The sequence below is a fragment of the Balaenoptera physalus genome, assembly GCF_965194825.1.
Source record: "Balaenoptera physalus genome assembly, chromosome: 18".
Lineage (NCBI taxonomy): Eukaryota > Metazoa > Chordata > Mammalia > Artiodactyla > Balaenopteridae > Balaenoptera > Balaenoptera physalus.
The window spans coordinates 74,372,330-74,397,456 of NC_138899.1; the positions used below are offsets into that span (position 1 = coordinate 74,372,330).

The 25,127-nt window shown below is 40.0% G+C and overlaps 1 protein-coding gene and 1 long non-coding RNA gene across 7 annotated transcripts in view; one reads left to right on the forward strand and one right to left on the reverse strand.

Annotated features, from left to right (window-relative positions):
* Nucleotides 1–8,004, reverse strand: part of USPL1 (ubiquitin specific peptidase like 1) — a 40,026-nt gene extending 32,022 nt beyond the window's left edge. For 3 of the 6 annotated variants that reach the window (XM_082435546.1, XM_082435547.1, XM_082435543.1), the window contains exon 1: nucleotides 7,849–7,982. The gene's annotated coding sequence lies outside the window, so the exon portion shown is untranslated. Of the gene's footprint in view, nucleotides 1–6,602; nucleotides 6,779–7,848 lie in introns of all 6 variants that reach the window. The other 3 variants (XM_082435545.1, XM_082435544.1, XM_082435548.1) reach the window with 3 other exon arrangements.
* A 422-nt stretch (nucleotides 8,005–8,426) lies between these two features.
* Nucleotides 8,427–25,127, forward strand: part of LOC309647893 — an 89,705-nt gene continuing 73,004 nt past the window's right edge. Inside the window, exons 1-2 of the long non-coding RNA XR_014256372.1 lie at nucleotides 8,427–8,718; nucleotides 10,203–10,355. This is a non-coding gene — a long non-coding RNA (uncharacterized lncRNA). The remainder of the gene's footprint in view (nucleotides 8,719–10,202; nucleotides 10,356–25,127) is intronic.

Genomic DNA, 25,127 nt, shown 5'->3' on the forward strand with positions numbered 1-25,127 from the left:
AGAACAGTGCCACTTTTTAAATAAAAGCTGCCAACAAAATACTATTTTACATTAAAGTAAATAATCTGTAACAGAACAAAAATATAAACACTGTCAATCGTACAATGTTTTGAGTATAGACCCATGGAGTAGAATCACATTTAGTAAAGTTGAAATTATGAAACTGGAGCTCAGTGTAAGGGAAAAGTAATTGTTAACAGTGGTTTAGATATGGATTTAAAATACAAGGAAAACAAGATAAAGGAGAACTTTAAGCAGAGTGAATCACCACTTCACAGGGATGTTGTAAAACACTTTCAAGCAAAATATTTCCCAAATCTAAGAATCCATGATTCTATGACAACCACTTCCTAGGAAACTGGGGCTCACAGATTCACTTTAAAAACTAGTTATGCTATTGTTTCCCGCTGTATAAACTTTACACACCATTCAAGCCAAGGAATAATTTCAAAAATAAAAATGCTTTTTAGAAAAGTATCAGTGGAGGATAGCCTCATCCACCAGAGGGCAGACAGCAGAAGCAAGAAGAACTACAATTCTGCAGCCTGTGGAAGGAAAACCACATTCACAGAAAGACAGACAAAATGAAAAGGGAGAGGACTTTGTACCAGAAGAAGGAAGAAGACAAAACCCCAGAAAAACAACTAAATGAAGTGGAGATAGGCAACCTTCCAGAAAAAGAAATCGAACAATGATAGCGAAGATGATCCAGGACCTCGGAAAAAGAATGGAGGCAAAGATCGAGAAGGTGCAAGAAATGTTTAGCAAAGACCTAGAAGAATTAAAGAACAAACACCTAGAAGAATTTAAGAACAAACAAACAGAGATGAACAATACAATAACTGAAATGAAAAATACACTAGGAAGGAATCAGTAACAGAATAACTGAGGCAGAAGAACGGATAAGTGACCTGTGAGACAGAATGGTGGAATTAACTGCTGCAGAACAGAATAAGGAAAAAGAATGAAAAGAAATGAAGACAGCCTAAGAGACCTCTGGGACAACATTAACCACAACAACATTTGCATTATAAGGGTCCCAGAAGGAGATAGAGAGAAAGGACCCAAGAAAATATTTGAAGAGATTATACTCAAAAACTTCCCTAACATGGTAAAGGAAATAGCCACCAAAGTCCAGGAAGCGCAGAGAGTCCCAGGCAGGATAAGCCCAAGGAGAAACACGCCGAGACACATAGTAATCAAATTTGCAAAAATTAAAGACAAAAAAAAATTATCGAAAGCAACAAGGGAAAAACGACAAATAACATACAAGGGAACTCCCATAAGGTTAACAGTTGATTTCTCAGCAGAAATTCTACAAGCCAGAAGGAAGTGGCACGATATATTTAAAGTGATGAAAGGGAAGAACCTACAACCAAGATTACTCTACCCGGCAAGGATCTCATTCAGATTCGACAGAGAAATCAAAAGCTTTACAGACAAGCAAAAGCTAAGAGAATTCAGCACCACCAAACCAACTCCACAACAAATGCTAAAGGAACTTCTTTAAGTAGGAAACACAAGAGAAGAAAAGGACCTACAAAAACAAACACAAAACAATTAAGAAAATGGTCATAGGAACATACATATCAATAATTACCTTAAATGTGAATGGATTAAATGCTCCAACCAAAAGACACAGGCTTGCTGAATGGATACAAAAACAAGACCCATCTATATGCTGTCTACAAGGGACCCACTTCAGACCGAGGGACACATATAGACTGAATGTGAGGGGATGGAAAAAGATATTCCATGCAACTGAAAATCAAAAGAAAGCTGGAGTAGCAATACTCATATCAGATAAGATAGACTTTGAAATAAAGAATGTTACAAGAGACAAGAAAGAACACTACATAATGCTCAAGGGATCAATCCAAAAAGAAGATGTAACAATTACAAATGTTTATGCACCCAACACAAGAGCACCTCAATGCATAAGGCAACTGCTAACAGCTATAAAAGAGGAAGTCAACAGTAACACAATAATAGTGGGGGACTTTAACACCTCACACTAATGGACAGATCATCCAGACAGAAAATTAATAAGAAAACACAAGCTTTAAATGACACAGTAGACCAGATAGATTTAATTGATATTTATAGGACATTCCATCCAAAAGCAGCAGATTACACTTTCTTCTCAAGTGCACACAGAACATTCTCCAGGATAGATCACATCTTGGGTCACAAATCAAGCCTCAGTAAATTTAAGAAAATTGAAATCATATCAAGCATCTTTTCCGACCACAACGCTATGAGATTAGAAATCAATTACAGGGAAAAAAAACGTAAAAAACACAAACACATAGAGGCTAAACAATACATTACCAAATAACCAAGAGATCACTGAAGAAATCAAAGAGGAAATCAAAAAATACCTAGAGACAAATTACAATGAAACATGACGATCCAAAACCTATGGATGCAGCAAAAGCAGTTCTAAGAGGGAAGTTTATAGCACTACAAGCCTACCTCAAGAAACAGAAAAATCTCAAATAAACAATCTAACCTTACACCTAAAGGAACTAGAGAAAGAAGAACAAACAAAACCCAAAGTTAGTAGAAAGAAAGAAATCATAAAGATGAGAGCAGAAATAAATGAAATAGAAACAAAGAAAATAGCAAAGACCAATAAAACTAAAAGCTGGTTCTTTGAAAGGATAAACAAAACTGATAAACCTTTAGCCAGACTCATCAACAAAAAGAGGGAAAGGACTCAAATCAATAAAATCAGAAAGAAAAAGGAGAAGTTACAACAGACACCCCAGAAATACAAAGCATCCTAAGACACTACTACAATCAACTCTATGCCAATAAAATGGACAACCTGGAAGAAATGGACAAATTCTTGGAAAGATATAACCTTCTAAGACTGAACCAGGAAGAAACAGAAAATATGAACAGACCAATTGCAAGTAATGAAATTGAAACTGTGATTAACAATCTTCCAACAACCAAAAGTCCAGGACCAGATGGCTTCACAGGTGAATTCCATCAAACATTTAGAGAAGAGCTAACACCCATCCTTCTCAAACTCTTCCAAAAAATTGCAGAGGAAGGAACACTACTAAACTCAATCTATGAGGCCACCACCACCCTGATACCAAAACCAGACAAAGATTCTACAAAAAAGGAAAATTACAGACCAACATCACTGATGAATATAGATGCAAAAATCCTCAAGAAAATAGTAGCAAACAGAATCCAACAACACATTAAAAGGATCATACACCACGATGAAGTGGGATTTATCCCAGGGATGCAAGGATTCTTCAATATACGCAAATCAATCAATGTGATACACCATATTAACAAATTGAAGAATAAAAACCATATGATCATCTCAATAGATGCAGCAAAAGCTTCTGATGAAATTCAACACCCATTTATGATAAAAACTCTCCAGAAAGTTGGCAGAGAGGGAACCTACCTCAACATAATAAAAGCCATATATGACAAATCCACAGCAAACATCATTCTCAATGGTGAAAAACTGGAAGTATTTCCTCTAAAATCAGGAACACGACAAGGATGTCCACTCTCACCACTATTATTCAACATAGTTTTGAAAGTCCTAGCCATGGCAATCAGAGAAGAAAAAGAAATAAAAGGAACACAAATTGGAAAAGAAGAAGTAAAACTATCACTGTTTGCAGATGACATGATACTATACGTAGAGAATCCTAAAGATGCCACCAGAAAACTACTAGAGCTAATCAATGAATCTGGTAAAGTTGCAGGATACAAAAATTAATGCACAGAAATCTCTTGCATTCCTATACACTAACAACAAAAGATCAGAAAGAGAAATTAAGGAAACAATCCCATTCACCACTGCAACAAAAAGAATAAAGTACCTAGGAATAAACCTACCTAAGGAGATAAAAGACCTGTACTCAGAAAACTATAAGACACAGATGAAAGAAATCAAAGATGACACAAACAGATGGAGAGACATATCATGTTCTTGGATTGGAAGAATCAACCTTGTGAAAATGACTATACTACCCAAAGCAATCTACAGATTCAATGCAATCCCTATCAAATTACCAGTGGCATTTTTTACAGAACTAGAACAAAAAAATTTTAAAGTTTGTATGGAAACACAAAAGACCCCGAATAGCCAAAGCAGTCTTGAGGGAAAAAAACGGAGCTGGAGGAATCAGACTCCCTGACTTCAGACTCTACTAAAAAGCTACAGTAATCAAGACAATATGGTACTGGCACAAAAACAGAAATATAGATCAATGGAACAGGATAGAAAGCCCAGAGACAAATCCACGCACCTATGGTCAACTAATCTATGACAAAGGAGGCAAGGATATACAATGGAGAAAAGAGAGCCTCTTCAATAAGTGGTGCTGGGAAAACTGGACAGCTACATGTAAAAGAATGAAATTAGAACACTCCCTAACACCATACACAAAAATAAACTCAAAATGGATTCGAGACCTAAATGTAAGAGCAGACAGTATAAAACTCTTAGAGGAAAACATAGGCAGAACACTATGACATAAATCACAGCAAGATCCTTTTTGACCCACTTCCTAGAGAAATGGAAATAAAAACAAAAATAAACAAATGGGACCTAATGAAACTTAAGAGCTTTTGCACAGCAAAAGAAACCATAAACAAGATGAAAAGACAACCCTCAGAATGGGAGAAAATATTTGCATATATTTTGAAGCAACTGACAAGGGATTAATCTCCAAAATTTACAAGCAGCTCATGCAGCTCAATATCAAAAAAACAAACCCAATCCAAAAATGGGCAGAAGACCTAAATAGACATTTCTCCAAAGAAGATATACAGATTGACAACAAACACATGAAAGGATGCTCAAAATCACTAATTAATAGAGAAATGCAAATCAAAACTACAATGAAGTATCACCTCACACCAGTCAGAATGGGCATCATCAGAAAATCTACAAACAACAAATGTTGGAGAGGGTGTGGAGAAAAGGGAACCCTCTTGCACTGTTGGTGGGAATGTAAATTGATACAGCCACTATGGAGAACAGTATGGAGGTTCCTTAAAAAACTAAAAATAGAATTACCATATGACCTAGCAATCCCAGTACTGGGCATATACCCAGAGAAAACCATAATTCAAAAAGACACATGCACCCCAATGTTCACTGCAGCACTATTTACAACAGCCAGGTCATGGAAGCAACCTAAATGCCCATCGACAGACGAATGGATAAAGAAGATGTGGTACATATATACAATGGAATATTACTCAGCAATCAAAAGGAACGAAATTGGGTCATTTGTAGAGATGTGGATGGACCTAGAGACTGCCATACATGGTGAAGTCAGAAAGAGAAAAACAAATATCGTATATTAACGCATATATGTGGAACCTAGAAAAATGGTACAGATGAACTGGTTTGCAGGGTAGAAATGGAGACACAGATGTAGAGAACAAACTGTACGGACACCAAGGGGGGAAAGTGGTGGGGGGGGGGTAGTGGTGGGATGAACTGGGAGATTGGCATTGACATGTATACACTAATAGGTATAAAATAGATAACAAGAACCTGCTGTATACAAAATAAATAAAATAAAATTCAAATATGCAAAAAGAAAAAAGTATCAGTGGATCTCAATATGCTATTCCTAAAGAAATACCCATAAGCAGGGTTTCTCAACCACAGGATTACAGACATTTTGGACCAGATAATTCTTTTGTTGTGAGGGCTGCCCTGTGTGTTAAGAGGATGTTTAGCAGCATCGATGACTGCTATGTGCTAGTTGCCAACAGCACCCACCCCTCAGTTGTGACCATGTCTCTAGACATGGCCAAATGTCCCTCCCTCCTCCCCACTCCCAGGGGGAGGGGCGGAAATCACCCCATTGAGACCCACTGCCAAAAGGGTAAAAACAAGTGTAGTGATAACTTTTTCTTTTTAAGCTCCTCACAGACAATACTAATTTGTTAACTTTGGCTGGTTCTATTTATAATCTACTCACAAAAGGGAACTATATAATAAAGTGTCAAACTTCTGGTTCCAGAGTGGATAAAAGCATGAACTTTACGTTCAGAAATTTATTTGTGAAGTTAGTTTGTTCTAAGAATTAAATGTGATAATACACATAAAATGCTTAGCACCTGACATATAGTAAATTTCAACCACTATTTGGTGCTATTTTATACTTTATGCAGAAAATATGCAGCATAGCTTGGATCATTATGCAGTATTCTCAAAAGAGAAGTTGGTAAGCTATGTATCTTGAACAAATTTTTTTTGATGAAAATTTCCATCCACCTGAGGGGTGAAGAAAACTTTTCCAGCTGGTTCTCTCTCTCTCTCTCTCTCTCTCTCTGCTATAAGTAAAACATGACGAGCCTTCAAATCTGCTCTCCTGATCCTATCACCCAACATTTCAATGGGAAAAACAGGCAGGTTGGTGGTTGAAATCCTTAACATGCAGAACATCCAAAAGAAAATTCACTTAAAAAAATACCAAAGGTAGGCTATTCAGGTCTTCCAAATACAATTTACTGGGTCCTATGTACAAAACCCTGGGGTGATTCTTACAACTTAATTTGTTTCTAAATGACTGCCTTCATTGTCCTCCCTTCAAAATTACCTGTTCCTGCTCCTCTTGCTTGTATCTCACCTAGATTTTGGCACCTCCATCCTTACAAACACACAAACTAGAACATCTGAGTGGTTCTCGGGACTTCCCTGGCGGTCCAATGGTTAAGACTCCGTCCTCCCAATGCAGGGGGCACGGGTTCCATCCATGTTTGGGGAACTGGGGAACTAAGATACCGCATGTCACACGACGCGCACAAAAAAGAAAAAGAAAAATTTGAGTGGTTCTCTACTCTTTCACTTCCCTCTTCTTTACTTAGTGAAAGTCATCAAATCCTACGGACAGTTCTTTGGAAGCATCTCAAATCCCCACCTCTCTTTCTATCCCATTCCCACTCAGTATCATGCCAAAGTGATGCTTCTATAAAACAAGTCTGAGTCTGTCGCTGCTCAACTTAAAATCCTCTACTGACTCCAGTCTGATTACAGGAAAGTCCAAACAGCTCAGTATGACCTAAAGGTAGTGCTATGACCTAAAGCTCACAGCACTATGAGACCACTGGTTTTCCAGCCTTACCCTCCTCTACTTCACTTCAACTTCCGCATCTTTTTCATGATGCCCCCCCTTCTCATTACTTCTGTGATCCACTGATGCTCCAAAAGCCCGAATGTCAATTACTAACCCAGTAGGGACCCAGTTACAGCACAACCAAAGTGTGAAGTTGGCTCTGGGGATAGCGAAAGAAGCAATTAAGCTTAATTCACAGCCCCATGTGCAAAATGGGGAAACCCAGAGAACCAGCTGTTCGAAGAAGGCCTTATACCCGTTTGAGCCTTCCCTCCAAGACCAAGTGGGCACGCGAACTGTCAAAGGTAAGGCCACAGCAGACTTGAGACCGAGGAACGGGATCGGCTTTCGGCGCCCAGCCCTGTCTGGTACCCAACCCAGCCGTCCAGAATCACAGACTAAGACACGTCACTTGCAAAACCCAACGTTGGAAACCGAGGAGGAGCAGGGTTCCGTTAATTCTCCCCGTCTCCACGCTCCTTGGGAAAGCGGGGGCGGGGGAAACTCTGGTTTCTCTTCAGCATTTACCTCTCTGAGTTCAAACGAATGAATCTGTGACTCCATTCTAATACCTTCACCACCAAGCCTTCCCACCTGAACCTACTCCCATCCTTTCCCCCTCCCAGCCTAGCCCCTCCTTTCAGCGAGCAACCGTCCCATCGATCACCCCAGCTGTGTCCCCCTGCCCTATTTCAGGAGCTGAGGGAAACTACTCCGTGTTCTCCCTTACCTGCCGCGGGTCCTCCCCTTCTTTGCGCCGGATCGCTCCGAACTCCTGTTCCAGCTTGAGCTCCACACCACAGAGCAACGTTCAACCCACGTTCCCCTCAGCCTGCCCCTCCCCCACCGGCCCCTCAGCTAGAAAAGCAGCTTCCGGTTTGAGTCCGCGGCTAAAGAGTTCCCCTTCCTGCCCCGCGCGGGGCCTGAAAGGACGTAAGCGTGGCGGGGAAGGCGAGGACGGGAGCACTTCCGTCAGGCCTCCGCAGAGAGGCGTGGCTGTCCGCCCGGCTGCCGCAGTCGCAGTTTCAGCTGCGGCGACGACTAGGGGCGGGGCCGGTGGCTGCAGAGCCCGCCATATGTGAGTGGCTGGGTTTGGGGTGGCGACATTTCTGGAAGCTGCTGGAAAGCGCTCGAGTGGCGGAGGTGACGCCGGCGGCCAGGGGGTGGGGCGTGATTAAAACTAGTGCGCGGTCGGCAGCGGAGGGATTACGCTGAGGAAAAAAACGGGAACGCGTCTCGTTGCGCTCTGGCCGCGCGAGCCCGGGTCGGAAGGCGACGCGCCCTTGAGTGACTTGGGTGGGTGGGTGGGCGGGCGAGGAGGGAAGGGCTCCCCAGCCGGCGGAGGGTGCGATGGAGGCTCTTGGCCGGCGCCTCCTTGCAGCGCCGAGGTCACCGCGACGGCGGGCCGCGCGAGGCCCCCATAGTGCGCTCTCCTAAAGCTTCGGTGAGAGCCGAGCTGCCACAGAGCGTGTTCACAAAGGGTCACCACACACGGAGCTGCCCCTCCCTGTCTCCCTAAACCCCATCTGCGAGGCCAGGGGCTTTTCCACCAGGATTCTGGGTGTTTCTCCTCCTTTCCTCCCTCCCAGATCTTCTAACGGTAAGGGGAGTACCCGAGCACAGGGACTTTGCTCTCCAGTACCCATTCTTACTAGGCAGTGGCCGACGTGTCCCTGCTGCGCTCATTTCAGCTGCCCTGCCTTGTTTTAACTTCAGAGGAGGGGGGAGTTCTCATGGAGTTTCTAAGTTTAAGGCTCTGCTTTCGTAGGAAGGTCATGTGGTTTAAGGGACATCGTGACCGCGCGTGCTATTTCTGAGTCTGCGTTCTGAATCTTGGGGGCAGCATATTCCAGACGTCCTTCGCTCGATTGAGTTGTGTCCTGGATTAACAATGTGTAGTTTCTGACCATTTCTTTACAGAATAATCACCATGGGCATTTTGGACTGTGGCTTTTTTTTTTAAAGTGGTCTCAAACTAATTATATTCTGGAATAATGCTGATAATTTTGATAGGATGGTATAGAGAAGGAAGTCCCGTGTACCAAGAAATTCTTCAGTGAGAAGGAATTTTAGTTTTCGGTTCTTCTGAATGCAAATGGCCAAGAATCCAACAGAGTTTGTTTTGTTTTTCTCCAGAAAACTGAAAACTAGGCTGGTTGGTTTTTGTTTACCTTTTCTGTGGTTGTACTAGATACCTAACGTGCCGGTGTATTGGTTGTCAGATCTAGCTAATTAGATTTTCTTTTATTTTAATGAGTTATGATGAAAATGCGAGGATGTAGTAAGTGTTTCTTCCTGAAATAGTAGCGGTAATTCAGAAGGTTTTTCTTTTTCACCCCTGGTATTTCCATTTTTAGAATGGAATACACTTTTTTTGTAATGAACACTTGCTGAAAACGTCATACATTGAACAAATAATTGATTCAGTTAAAATGTCGCTAAAATTTTAAGATTGAAAGTCAACATGCCCAAACTGAATCATATCAGTCGTTGTTGTCTGCAAAGTTGATTTATAGTCTTTTAGTGCAAATTTGATTTTTTGCCAGGAGAAATTCTTTAATAGTAACAGAAACAAAATGGAGGTGGGGCTTGAGTTGTGGAAAGAAAAGAATGGATTTTAGTGTGTGCTGTGTTTTGATTCCAGAACTTTTCCTCTTGTAAAAAGTAGAAAACGGCATAAAAGAGTTTATACGATTAAAGGAAGGATACTAATGTAGAAGTCAATAAGGAGAGGCTGACTAGAAAACTCCCCTTTCGTTTGTATTAGAATAATGGTCCGAAGGTGAGAAAATTTGTGTACATTTCTGCTTATTTCTCACCAATATATTTGGAATGCCTCTTTCTATGAACATTGGTCCCCAAGAGTGCAGTTACCTTCCAGTAGGATTCAAGCTCATTGCCTCCATACCCTTGTTAGCAATGTATAAAACTCCTGTAAGGAGAAGTTTTATTTACCTATTTTCATTTAAAAAACTAACATGATTTAATCAAATGGAGTTTTTTATAAATTAGTAATAAGCAGCCCCAATAGGAATACAGTGTTGTGCAATTAGGATTTTTTTTTTCCTCTTCTCACATTTTCAGCTTTTGCCCCCCTCTGCTAGATTGGATTCCTTAATAACAAAACAAGTCTGCCCAAACATGGGATATAAAAGCTGCCTGCTATAACTGCTTGTTCCGGGCTCATCAAAAAGATGAACGTCGAAGTGACTAACCATATTTTCTAGCAGCACCGTTGTGAGTACAGTCTGTAGTCTCGTATCTAATTCCAACATTCAGAAGGCTTTGAAACCAGAAACGTTTTAAGCTTGGAGACAAAATTCATTTGGTAGCAAACTACAACCTGAACTAATGAAAAGTTATATATATTCTGTATTTATCGCATATGTTTTGCTGAAGAAATATTAATATGTTTGATTATGGGGTGCTGCTCTTGGCCACTGGTATATGAGGTGTTACATAATGGTTTGTGTGCCTTGTGACAGTCCTTAATTTCCGAAATTTCTTATTTCTAAAACACATTCAGCCCCTGGGTTTTGGTTAAGGAATGTGAACCTATATTGATATTTTTGGCAGTACACTTGTGCTAGGCATTCGCATATTTATTTATTTATTTTTCGTTTTGTTTTTGGTTTTTTTGCCATGTTTCTTAGTTTTTTTTTTAACATCTTTATTGGAGTATAATTGCTTTACATTGTTGTGTTAGTTTCTGCTTTATAACAAAGTGAATCAGCTATATGTATACATATATCCCCATATCCCCTCCCTCTTGCGTCTCCCTCCCACCCTCCGTATCCCACCCCTCTAGGTGGTCACAAAGCACCGAGCTGATCTCCCTGTGCTATGCAGCTGTTTCCCACTAGCTGTTTTACATTTGGTAGTGTATACATGTCCATGCCACTCTGTCACTTCATCCCAGCTTACCCTTCCCCCTCCCCATGTCCTCAAGTCCATTCTCTACATCTGTGTCTTCATTCCTGCCCCTAGGTTCTTCAGAACCTTTTTTTTTTTTTTTTAGATTCCATATATATGTGTTAGCATATGGTATTTGTTTTTCTCTTTCTTTTTTTTTTTTTTAACATCTTTATTGAAGTATAATTGCTTTACAATGGTGTGTTAGTTTCTGCTTTAAAACAAAGTGAATCAGTTATACATATACATATGTTCCCATATCTCTTCCCTCTTGCATCTCCCTCCCTCCCACCCTCCCTATCCCACCCCTCTAGGTGGTCACAAAGCACCGAGCTGATCTCCCTGTGCTATGCGGCTGCTTCCCACTAGCTATCTATTTTACATTTGGTAGTGTATATATGTCCATGACACTCTCTCACCCTGTCACATCTCACCCCTCCCCCTCCCCATATCCTCAAGTCCATTCTTTAGTAGGTCTGTGTCTTTATTCCCATCTTGCCACTAGGTTCTTCATGTCCTTTTTTTTTTTTTCCTTAGATTCCATATATATGTGTTAGCATACTGTATTTGTTTTTCTCTTTCTGACTTACTAAACTCTGTATGACGGACTCTAGGTCCATCCACCTCATTACAAATACCTCCATTTCATTTCTTTTTATGGCTGAGTAATATTCCATTGTATATATGTGCCACATCTTCTTTATCCATTCATCCGATGATGGACACTTTGGTTGCTTCCATGTCCTGGCTATTGTAAATAGAGCTGCAATGAACATTTTGGTACATGACTCTTTTTGAATTATGGTTTTCTCAGGGTATATGCCCAGTAGTGGGATTGCTGGGTCGTATGGTAGTTCTATTTTTAGTTTTTTAAGGAACCTCCATACTGTTCTCCATAGTGGCTGTATCAATTTACATTCCCACCAGCAGTGCAAGAGGGTTCCCTTTTCTCCACACCCTCTCCAGCATTTGTTGTTTGTAGATTTTCTGATGATGCCCATTCTGACTGGTGTGAGGTGATACTTCATTGTAGTTTTGATTTGCATTTCTCTATTAATTAGTGATGTTGAGCATCTTTTCATGTGCCTCTTGGCCTCTTGGCCATGAACCCGTGGAGAACTTTTGTGCGTATAATTTAAAGTTTGCTTCAAGTTTTGTTTGCTATAACCTTTCCTTTGCTACGTCATAGCATGCTCCTTTTTTCCAGAGTCATTGCACTTGCTTTGCACATCTTGGGTTCTTATTGATAGATTGGTATGGGTCAGCATTGTATTGAGAACTTATTAAAAATGCAGTTGCTTGGGTCCCATTCCTGATTTTATGGGTTTGGTATGGGGGAGGTCACGGCATCTGTGTTTTTACCTTTCTCCTTCAGATTTTCTGATTCTCAAAGGTGATCATAATTTCTCACATATTTGGTAGTAATTATGTGCTTCTTATAGGTTATATTTGTTAGGTAATTCTTATATTATTATGTAACCTTTCAGGTGTTCTAGTTTATACCCAAATAGGCCATAAACTCCACAAGGGCACGAAATACCCGTATAGTACTTTGTACTTAGTTTAAAGGTTGATAAGTTGCCCCCCCTTTTTTTTCTTTTCCCTACTGAAGTTTGGATCCAGTTTAGAAATAGGACACAGAGTCAGATAGATGAAGATTCAAATGTAAGTTTATTTTATTTATTTATTTATTTATTTATATTTACAACAGTTTTACTGATCCTGTGTTAAGACCCAATGTTTCCACTCTCAGTTTTTTTAAAGTTGCAAATGCAACCCTGATTTTTCTTTTAAAAGATTACAATGTACATTACATTTTATGAAGGGAAGCAAAGAGTTAATTACAAGATGCAAAAAGATAAGAAAGAGACAAACTACAGCGAGAGTGTTGTTCAGAGGTAGTAAGTGAGCACTCTAAGCTACAGAACGTGTTGAAGTTCTGTTGGTTTGTATGAGTTCGCATGAGGTAATAAAGCTGTGCTTTGGTTGGTGAGATGTATAAATACTCTTTTGCTACACTGTGTACAACACTCCAGAGAGCAGGGCCTTTGTGAATGCCCAGAGGACGTAGCAAACCTTGACAAGTCTGTGCAGCACCCAGTGCTCGCCATGAAACCCCAGACGGATCTCGTGGTCACCTCTATCAGCAGCAAGTATCTTCAGCTCTCAAAACAATCTGGATCCATAATTTAATTACCGAGCAGACTCTGGGCACTGGTGCTTTCAGAGAGTGAAAAGGTGCTACCGGTCTCTGATCTAATTATAACATAAGAGATCGAAACCCAAGTGTGACGAGGAAGATTCTTAAACACAACCATCATTAACAGGTAGCCAAACAGCTCCTGTATTCCAGCTCCATTAGTGATATGAAAGAAGGACAAAGTCTGCAATGGAAATATGCAAGAAGTTCAATTTAGGTGAGGTGAGTCTTTGTATCTGCTTTAGCGACTGAGGTTTAGCATATATTGTACTTTTTACCCTTAAGGCCAAGTAATTGGCAAGTGAGAAACCGTTAATGTAAAATATTGGTAATTATAATAAAATAGCTATAGGACTGTCAACAATGTTAAATCTTGGCCTAATTGGATAAAGTGCTTTTTTAACAGTGTGTGTTTTTAAGTATAAATACAAATGATTATGATTCCTTAAAAAACAGATTTACCAAGTTCTCTAATAACACAAGGTTTTACAGTAAAGCTGTAGATGGTGGGCTACAGAAAGGCTTTCCTTTTCCTCCTGTTGCTCTGAGTGCACTTATCAAGGCGTGTCAGCTCAGGGAAGAGTGTTGCCAGAGATTAGTTAGAGGTATCAGAGTGCACACGTCCTGGGCCTTCTGTAGGAGAAGTCACAGAAGATGGAGTTGTTGCGTCCTGCCAGCCTCCATTAGCGTTTACGTTATGTGGACTGTACAGTGAATTTCCTCCAAGGCCATCACTGTAGCCTCCCATCTGATTGATAACATGACGGAGGGTATCCACCAGAATTAGGCGTGGTGGGCGAGTTGGTCTGGTGGTTCTGCACGGCTGCGGCCACTGCGTGTGCAGCTGTCACGGCTGTCTTTGCAGCGTAGAGATTGGCTTCTTCCTGAAACTTGCCGATATTCTTCTTGTACCTGATTCGTTTGTTGCCAAACCAGTTGGATACCTGTGACACTGTGATGCTGCATTTCTTGGCCAGCTCCTTTGGCTTCTTCACTGCGGTAGGGGTTGCTGAGGTGTGAGTAAAAGTATTCATTCAAGATTTCTGTGGCCTGTTTACTGAAGTTACGCCTTTTTCGTCTGGCATCAAGGAACCTTGATGTTAAAATCATAACTGCTCCACAAGTGCTTTGTTTGAGCTGCATCTGAATGGAACTGAATTTTCGATGGATGATGCCTACCATTCTTTCCGTGTCTTTTGGGGAAATGGGACGTGTTCTACTCTGCTCTCGGAGAAGGTTCATCACGTGTGTAGTGAGTTCATTATATGCCTTTCCCAGGACCTGAAACCCCTTCTGCCAGAAGCATATTGTCCAGTCGCATAAGCTGGGGATCGGGAGGGTCCTCCTCCTGGGCTCCTCTGATGCCGAGACCTGCTAGTGTTGGAGGGTCTCCTGCAGAGGCAGGGGCGGCTGTGGCTCACCGTGGGGACAAGGACACGGGCAGCAGAAGTTGTGGGAAGTACTCCTTGGCGTGAGCCCCCCTAGAGTCCGCCCAAATGTAAGTTTAATTACCGAAAAAGTTGTTTGGAAAATGCGGCTGAGGTTTGCAGCAACAGTGAGCTTCCTAGTGTTGCACTCCAGAATCACGCAGACTTAAACCTCAGGTTTCAGTGTCTACAGGAGTAAAGCTTGTCCCACTACGTTTACTGTGTGACAGAGCAGACCAGAACAAATGGCTCTCTTCGGTCAGACAAATGCGAAATGGAAAGGAGAGGAGAAGTAGCTGAGCCTCAGAATTCCTTCTCTCAAACTTGTCATCAGACCAGTTACTCCCTCCTACCTAGGGAGGAGTTAATGAGAGGTTAGAGGTCAGCCGTGACTGTTACCCTAAGGAAGTTGCATGTGGAGTATGAGAGAGCTTTTTTGCCCTCAGTGGTACTCAGTAGGTATTTGTTAGTGGATTTTTTCACTACCTTACATTGCATCAGCATGCTGTGATTTTTAATACCTAAATGAGTAGTTACAGAGTTATAACTTCAACCAGTCAAATTAGTATATATTATTATATTATCCTTTGCTTTGTAAGAAATTTCCCCAAAACAGCTTAAAAGACAGACATTTATTATTTCACATAGTTATTGATGGTCAGGAAACTGGGAGCGGTTAGCTGAGTGGTTCCAATTCAGGGTCTCCTGTGGTTGCATTCATCTGAAGGCTGCTTGAGTGTCCTCACAGCACGACAGCTGGCTTTCCCCCGGAGCAAGTGTCTGAGAGAGCAGCAGAAACCCCAGTGTCTTTTATAATATAGCCTTAGAAGTGACACACCATCGCTCTGTTGTACAGATCCACCCTGATATAATGTGGGAGGGATGTACCCAGGCTGTAAGTACCGGGAGGCAGGGCCCACTGGAGCCCATCTTGTAGGCGGCTACCACAAATATATAACGTTAGTTTGATTTTGTTACCTCACGTTGCTTCATATGAGAGCAAGTAATTCAGTAATGTTTAATATCCCATTAAAATTGTTAAAGTATTAAGGTAGTTCTGTGAAATAACTGTATTTTTGTATATATTACTGTATAATTTCCTAGCTGGAGAATAAATTGAGAGGATGATTTTCCGCTGCTGGTTGGTCCCTCCCTCTCGTCTAGCTCTCCGTCTAAATCTAAAGTTTACATAGTATGATTATGGTCTTCCAGATAGTCTGTGAAAGTTCAAGTGACCTACAGGCTGACTTATTATAAGGTAATAATAGCTACAGTTTTGATTTTTATATGAATTAATAATTCTGATCTTAGGGAAGGTGCTTCTTAAAGTCTGATTCCCAGCTTCTGATTTATTCAAGGGAGGGTTTTTTGCAGTCGTAATCAGGGTGAGGTGGACTGGACAGCTAGTGAAGGGCGTTTACCTCCCTGAGGTGGTCCATGGGCCCAAAGGAGTCGCCGTCACTCTAAGTAAGCACCAGTGGTTTGATTCAGATTCCAGTGCAAAGGCATTAAAAATCATTAACCAAAAATCATTAACCATTTTATTTTACTCATTTATTTCATCATATGAGATGAACTCACTTATTTCATCCTAATTTAGATCTCATATAACATGCTAAATAATTTCAGGTTTTGTAAGATAAAAAAATAGCAATGCAAGTTAGAGGGAACTTGAAATGTTCATTGAATTAAAGAGTATAAAATTCATTTGTATAAAACATTCTATTTTTAATGTTTTCCAACTCTGTGGAAAAGACAGTAATTTGAAGATTATGGCAGAAAATGTTTTAAGATAAATTGACAACGCCTAAATGTTCCTTGGAATTCTAGCTGTAAAAATTGTTGGGTCGATTTGCATTTTAAGTTGCTTAAAGGATGTTCATTAAGCTGTTTAAAGAATTTATATATGAATGACCAGTTATAGAAGCCCAAATATGAGTATAATCAAATTTTTCATCTGTATTTAAGCTGTTTACTACATAGACAGAAGGGCATACAGAACATACCAGCACCAGCCCAGTGAACTCATCTGGCTGTTATAATTTCCAGTCATGTAGGTATATTTGACAGCAGCTTTCACCCTCAAGTATTAGGAGGCACTATTTTGCTAATCAGGAAAGAAATTCCAGATAATTCATTTTACTTTCTAAATGTAATTTGTTGTGGTTAATCAATAAAATGTTGTATGGTTTGGGTACTGATTAGCTTTAAGATGAGATCTCCCTTGAATTCTTATAGTAAATGAAAGATGGTAGTATATTTTTTCTGAATACAGAGTGTATGAGCCCTGAAAGTTGCTCAGTTGAGTCTTCAGAACTAATAGGTGGCAGTTAAATTTTTTCAAAAATCTTGGGGTAAATTGAGAATTTTCTGAAACTGAAGGGCTTTGCAGAGAGATAACAGAAAATTGGGAAATGTTAATTTTAGGATATTGTGCCAGGAATAATAAATGCATTTACTACCCTCAAAAACTTCCCTTACAGGATAGAAGAACAAGTTAAATGTCATAACAAAGAACCAATCCAATCCATTTTATAAAACAGGTCTTTTTAAAAAGTCATTGAGAGAAACCAAAGAAACCTGATAACCAAATGCAATGCATGGACTTGGATTAAATCCTGGTTTGAAAAAAAGAAAAACAAAACTGCTGTAAAACACATTGGGAGAATTTGAGTATGCCTAGCTATAGAATATATTTTTTATTTTCCTGGGTGTGTTAATGGTTATCACGGTTATGCAGGAGAAAGGCCTTTTTTAAAGAAGGTATATCTGAAGTATATGTAGAGGTGAAGTTATCTTCAATATTCAGAAATGTGTGTGTGTATATATGTGTATATGTATATACAGGAAAAACTAATATGATAGTGTTAAAATTTGAATCTCTGGGGTGGATATAAGGGGAGTTGTCATACTGTAAACTTTTCTGTATGTGTGCATATGTAAAACAAGAAGTTGGAAGAAAAAATATCCCCTCCAGATATTATTGTTTCTTTACTCAGCTTTACAAAGGCCTCGAGAGAGTGGATCACTGTTTATAGCTACTATCTCTACCTTCCTCTACTATTAACTCTTTTGAGTCCAGGCGAGTCAGATTTTCATTCCTATGTCCCCAAAACTGTTCATTTCCACATCAGTGTTGGCAAACATGTTGTCAGATTTGGTGGTCATTTCTTAGTGCTCATTTTCCTTTTGACATCTGAGCAGCATTTGACCCAGTTGATCATTCTCTTCTCTCCTCCTCCTACCTCAAGTTGTCTTCTTCATCTTCTTAGTATCTTTTACTGGCTCCTCCTCTTTAAACATTGGAATGCCTCAGAGCTCAGAGCTCTTCTCAGTTTGCATTTGCTCTCTAAATAATATTAGCCTGTTCTGTAGCTTTAAATACTATACAGATGCTAAGAGTCCCAAGTTTTCTCTAGCCCCAACCTTGCCCCTGAACTTCAGACTCATATCCATTTGCCTACCTGATGTATTTATTCACTTGGCGCCAAGTAGATAGATATTTCAAATTTAGTATGTCCAAAACCGAATGCTTGAATTCCATCAGTTACTTCTCACTCCCAAATAAAAACAAAGCACTTGTCCCCTACCTGCTACTCCCACATCCTTGCTCATCTCAGTATGAAGCACTCCATTCTTCTAATTGCTCAGATGAGAAACCTTGGTGTCATCTTTGATAGGAATCCTTTTCCCTTGTACTATACATTTAACCCCTCAGCAAATACAGTCAGCTCTACTTTTAAAATATTTAAAAATACATCCAGAATCTAAGCACTTCTCCACCTCTCCCCATTACTGTCTTAATCCTTGCCACCATTGTATGACACATTATAGCAGAGTTTCTCAACCTCAGCACTACTGACATTTGGGACCATAATTCTTTGGGCGGGGAGTGGGCTGTCCTGTGCATTGTCGGGTGCTTAGCAGTATCCCTAGCATCTGCGGTACTCTGTGGCTTTAAAAATGATTTATAATTTCTGCTAATTCTGTAGGTGACTGTCAAGTTCTGTTGGTCTCACCTGGGTCCACTCATGCAGCTGCTGTGAGTTCATAGTCTCCCTTGGACTTTTTAACAAGGCAGCAGGAGTGTTCCAAGAGGGCAAGAGCAAAAGGCAACAAGGTTTTTAGGCCTAGTCTCAGAAGCTGCACATCACTTCTGCTGCCTTCCACCACACTATTAAGTATGCACATTACTCATTTAAACTTCATAATAGTGCTATAAAAAGTAGGGTACCATTATTACCTTCATTTCTTAAAATGAGGAAACTGGAGCTCAGTACTAGTAGTTTGACCACAGGTACCCAACAGGCAAGCCACAGAACCAGACATGGGTTTTAATCTCTCCTTACCTATCAGCAAACTCTGTGATACTAATTTATCTGAGCCCGTTTCCTCATCTGTAAATGGGGTTAATACTACTATATAGAATTATTTTTAAGATTGAATTATTTGCTTTCTAAAGTACATAGCAGAGTACATGATGCAGAGCAGGTACTCAAAAATGTTAATTCATGGGCTTACCTGGTGGCGCAGTGGTTGAGAATCTGCCTGCCAATGCAGGGGACACGGGTTCGAGCCCTGGTCTGGGAAGATCCCACATGCCGCGGAGCAACTAGGCCCGTGAGCCACAATTACTGAGCCTGCGCGTCTGGAGCCTGTGCTCCGCAACAAGAGAGGCCGCGATAGTGAGAGGCCCGCGCACCGCGATGAAGAGTGGCCCCCGCTTGCCGCAACTAGAGAAAGCCCTCGCACAGAAACGAAGACCCAACACAGCCAAAAATAAATAAATAAATAAACAAAAATAAACAATGTGTTAAAAAAAAAAAAAGAAGACTGTCTTTAACATTCCAATAGCAGAGCAATAACAAAGAAAATTCCATTATGATGGAATTAGTTATTTTAAGACTGCAATCTTAGTTGTTCTACCCTAAGGTGTTAGTGGCTAATGATCACTTAATATATTACATTTTCAGAGGAAACAAAATGCCAGTGAAGGAATAGAATAGAAGAATTTTAGGTTTTATGGCAAGCCAGTGAGAAAGCAGTGATTAGGAAAGGGAACTTTAGTGCTCCTTGTGGCCCACCTACTACCATGGGCCAGTCCTGGCACATTATCAAGTAAATCACCACGCTTTGTGTGCAATTTATAGATTTGGGTTTCTATAGGAAAAAGAGATGCTTTTTAATAAATTGAGGTCATCATACTATATTACTTCATTTGCTTATGTGACATGTAGATAAATAGAGATGCAGTCATTGTACTATAAATGCAAACTACAGTGCTGACAAATTAAAGTTTGGGCCTGTTATGGGCTGAATTGTGCCCCCCCCCCCGCCAAAATTCATATGTTGAAGCTTTAACCTCCAGTACCTGAGAATATGACTGTATGTGGAGATAAGTTCTTTAAAGGCGTGATTAAGTTAAAATGAAATCTTTAGGGTGGGTCCTAACCCATTATGACTGGTGTTCTTATAAGAGGAGGAGATCAGGACACAGATGTACCATGTACAGAGGGAAGACCACATGAGGACCCAGTGAGAAAACAACCATCTGTAAACCAAGGAGAAAAGCCTCAGAAGAAACCAGCCTGGTAACACCTTAGTCTTGGACTTCCAGCTTCCGACTGTGAGGAAATAAATCACTGATGTGTAAACCACTCAGTCTTTGGTATTCTGTTATGGCAGCCCAAGCAAGCTAATACAGGGCCCATTTTCCACCCTTATAGATGCTGTTTAATATTTGTTGTTTTTTCAAAACCGAAAATTTTTGTTATAGGAGAACAAATCAGGAATGGGTTATAGGAATCTTTTCTTAATAAGTAATCAATTAAGTTATATGATGTGGTATTTGAAATAAATCAGGTTGGAAGTATCTTCCTTTATTTTACCACTGTGGCCATAGTAGCCCCTTTTCCTTCCACTTCTCAATCCTTTTCACCTGACCCTACATCACCCTGAGCCATTCCAACACTCATGCATAACAGAAAGCTGGCTTCTTTCACCTTGCATTTTCAGGTATATTCTCTAAACAAGCTTTAGTTATTTTTCCTAAGCAACAGGAAAATCATCCATCTTGTTTTTCTATCTTCACTTTGTAAAACACATGAGTAGCCCAGTTAAAGAAGGAGAGAGGGCCTTAACATTTATGGAGCACCTACTTTATGCTAGGTACTACGTTATTCACTTTACAGAAACCAGCTCCTTTAGTGAGAAAACAGCAGTGGCCCAATTTAGAAAAAGAGAAGGAAAAGCAACAGTAATAGCCTGTGGCATCACCTTGAAACTTTAAGTCTCTGGCCTTTGTCTTGTTTTCTATATACTTAGCCCTGCTATCAGATCCACAGTACCTGGTGATTATGAAAAGTACCTTAACTGTTTAAACCTCTAGATGTTAATCATTTTGTGAGATGTGAAAGCAGCATATCCTTGGGGTATTCTTGGGGAATGTCCCTGGAAATAGCATGGGGGTACTAGTGCTTCTGAGAGTGTGTAGTTGACAGTCACAAGTAATTTGCATGTGCATGCCTCCTTCTTAATGGAGAGTAACTGAAGGAGAAATGGGGAAAGCTGCTAGCTCTGGACTATTACAGTGTAATAGTTATAATAGTCAAGAAGGGACAGCTAGCTCTAAGAACTTGGAAGCATGCCTTGTCTAGTGTAAAATATCTTCCATCTAGTTGTGAAAAGAATGTGAAATAGTTTCCCTGGGCTTGGAACTATGAGGAAAAGGAACCCAAGGAAAAAGAGGCTTGTTAGCCCTACACATCGTGGGTGAGCAGACTTTCCCCGTGGGTCAAATGTGGACTGAGGCCTGTTTTTGTATGTCCCTTGAACTAAGTGATTTTTACATTTTTAAAGAGTTTTTAAAAAATAAGAATATGTGACAGAGATCTTATATGTCCTACAAAGCCTAAAATATTTACTATCTGACTCTGTAGAAGTTTGCCATCCCTTGCATATAGTTACAGAGGATCTTTTCTGTTTTCTGTTGAAAGACTGGTGGTATACTGTAAACAGTTGAATATGAGAAATCTTCCTGAACATTTGTAGTATTTCATAGAATTACTCAATTTTAGACCTTCTGGAATGTTAAGAGATCGTCTCTTCTGTATTAGTTTGCTAGGGGTGCTGTAACAAAGTACCAAAAACCAGATGGCTTAAACAACAGAAATTGATTGTGTCACAGTTCTGGTGGCTAGAAGTCCAAGATCAAGGTGTCACATGGTTGGGTCACTGTGAGGACTGTCAGGAAGAATCTGTTCCATGCTTTTTCCTGGCTTTTGGTTGTTCACCCGCAGACTTTGGTGTTCCTTGGCTTATAGACGTTATCACCCCAAATTCTGTTTTTGTGTTCACATGGCATTTTCCCTGTGTGCATTTCTGTCTCTGTGTCCAAATTTCCCCCTTTCATATGGACACAGTCACACCCTAAATGACTTCATCTTAATTTATCAACTGCTGAGATTCAATTTCCAAATAAGGTTGTATTCACAGGTACTGTGAATCTTTTTAGAGGACACAATTCAACCCAAGCCTTTGTTTTACAAATAACACAGAGGCCAAGAAAGCATAGAGAAGTCATTCACGCCCTACAGCTATCTAGGAGCGGAACTGATATTAAAATGAAGGTCCTCTGACTGGTCCAGTAGTTGTTCACCTACATGCTTTATGCCATAATACACAATTGATTATAGAGTAATGAGGTTCATATCAAGTACAGTACTTGTTTATGCTGGCTGCATTATTCCAGTCATCTTTTATGTGCCTCCTACTAATCACAGAAAAACAAATTATAAGTGGATCAGAATTACTCCCTCATTTCCATTAGAAAAACAAGCACATCATGCATTATTTTGGGTTGAAACCGTCTTAGTACATTTAGCTGAGAAAGAATTTGCTGAAGGTCTGTTGTTGCTAGAGAGAATTGAAGCATACGTGTTGAGTATACACTAGGCAGTGGCTGTTGGAACATTGTGGGGATGTGCATTGGTCTGGATCTGTGTTGCCTAAAGTTTTCATTCCTGCTTCTTTAAAAGAAGGGATGAGGTTTTCTAAAATCCCTTGTAATTCAAGGATTCTGTAATTCTGTGAATGTGAATGTGATAAGACTCTCTTGCGTTTGAGGTACTTACTGGTTAGGGGCAATTCTACACTTAACTTCATATGAAGGAGTGTATGGCACACCTCTGTACGGACTGAGACTTATGTGCCCACCTGAAGTAGTACATACGAGTGTAAGTCGTGGGGCCCCAGTATCTGATTATAAAAAACTGTGAAGCTCTCTTTGGATACATTCTAGTGTATGCGTGGTTAAAAGAGGGAGGAACGTTGCCAGGCTGTTGTATTCTCTGTTACAATTACTGGCTTACTTTCTGAGTGAAGAACTAAATTTAAAAGGTTATACCCCAGAGATAACCTAATATTTTTTTTTATCACTGGCAGCCCAAGGAATGGAGTTATTTGCACCTTCTTGGTACTCCCTTGGTATTTTCTATCTTTTGTGGTAGTCAGCTTCCAAGATGGCCCCTGGTGATTCCTGCCCCTTGTTATTCATGCCCTTGTGAAGTCCTGTCCTGTACTAAGTAGGATTGACCTGTGTAACCAGTAGGATATTGTGGAAATGACAGCGTGTGACTTCTGAGGCTAGGTCATAAAAGACGTTGTGGCTTCCATCGTGCTCTCTTGAATCACTCGCTGTCAGGGAGGCCAGCTGCCATGTCATGCGTGCACTAGAGCAGCCCTGTGGAGAAGCCCACGTGATGCGGAACTCAGGCCTCCTCCCGACAGCCTGCACGCACTGGCCTGGCATGTGAGTGAGCCACCTGGGCAGCTGATCTTGCAGCCCTAGTCACGCCCTAGAAGGACTGGAGGCCCAGCCCACCTCCTGTCTGCAGCTGAGCCAGCTAAGCCTTCCTGGATTCTTGGCCACAGAGACTTTGTGAAATAATAAATGTTTATAGTTTTAGGCTACCAAGTTTGGGGGAAATATGTTATGCAACAATAGAAATACCACCTTTGTTGATTCTGCCCCTTTTTTCAGATCATAGTTTATATCTTTATCTCCCGCTAGATTTTTATCTACTGAAGGGCAGAGTTTGGGTCTTAAGCTCACTTTTGTAGGCCTTGCAGAGGTTATTACAGTGCACTGAAAATATTTTTAATTGTATATGATTAACTTATATAAAGCCTAGAACAACTGGGTTGCAGCTATTGCTTCTGTTTGGAAAGGTTGTAAATTACCTCTGCTATTTTATTTGAAAGTAAATGCAGAAGGAGTTAGAGTGTTTGAACAATGTAAATAAAACAAAAACAATTATTTATATGAGAATTAACATTTTAACAAGTGTCTAAACAATTTGGGGAAAAGACTCCCAGCAGAACCAGGAAGAACAGTTGGAGTTGGCCACCCTTAAAGAATTTACTGAGAAAAAAGAATGTCCTTTTTTGATTACCTGTTTTTATTCATTTGAAAGTAATTTCAGAACTTATAAGTTGGTAAGTTGAAAAAAACAACAAGAAGAATACTTATATACTTATATACCTTTTACCTAGATTTGTCTATTAAGATTTTTTGTCTCATTTGCTTTATCATTTATACTCCTGTGTGCTCCCTCTCTCTCAGAGCATGTGTTTGTAGATACATACACTGTATCTTTTCTAAATCATTCAAGGGTAGCTTACCTACATCATAGCCCTATATTCCTAAATTCTTAAGTGTGTAATTCCTGAGAAGTACAGTTAACAAACTTCAGTAAGTTTAACATTGATACTTTACTGTTGGTATTCCACTTTTGTCAATTGATTCAGTAATGTCCTTTATGCCATTTTGCCCCTTCCCAGTACTACAGGATTGAGTATGGGGTTATGCATTTAGTTGTGTACCTTTAGTCTCTTTAAACCTGTAACATTTCCATAGACTTTGTCTTTTATGGCATTGACATTCTGGAAGAACATTCTGTTCTTCCTCCCCTTTTTTAGAAGAATGCTCCTCATTTTGGGTGTGTCTGGTGTTTCCTTGTGAATTAGATTCAGTATCCTTTTAAATTTTCTAAAGTGAGAAAACAGTATTCCATTCAAAGGATCAATTTAAAGCAACATTTAGGTCAAACTTAGTTCAAAGGAATTATTAGAAGCTGAAATGGAAAACCAAAACATGTTGTAGAATCTTAGAAAATGTTTAGAATAAGAGAGTTTTCTATCTTTCATGTTCCTGTAAACAGTATTGATTGACTCAACAACTGGATTTTTAAAAGTCAATCAGTGTCTTGGCATTGGGGTGACCTTAGGTGGTTTCATCTAGCTTCATCATGAACTTGCCTCCCCAGAAAGCCAGTGGTATCTTTCTGTGGAAACAAAGGATTTTCTTCCAACTATTGCTAACTTTATTTAACAAACATTATTAAATTCTTATTATCTGCCAGACACTGGAGTGGATCCTGGGAATACAAAGAAGAATATAACAGACTTCGT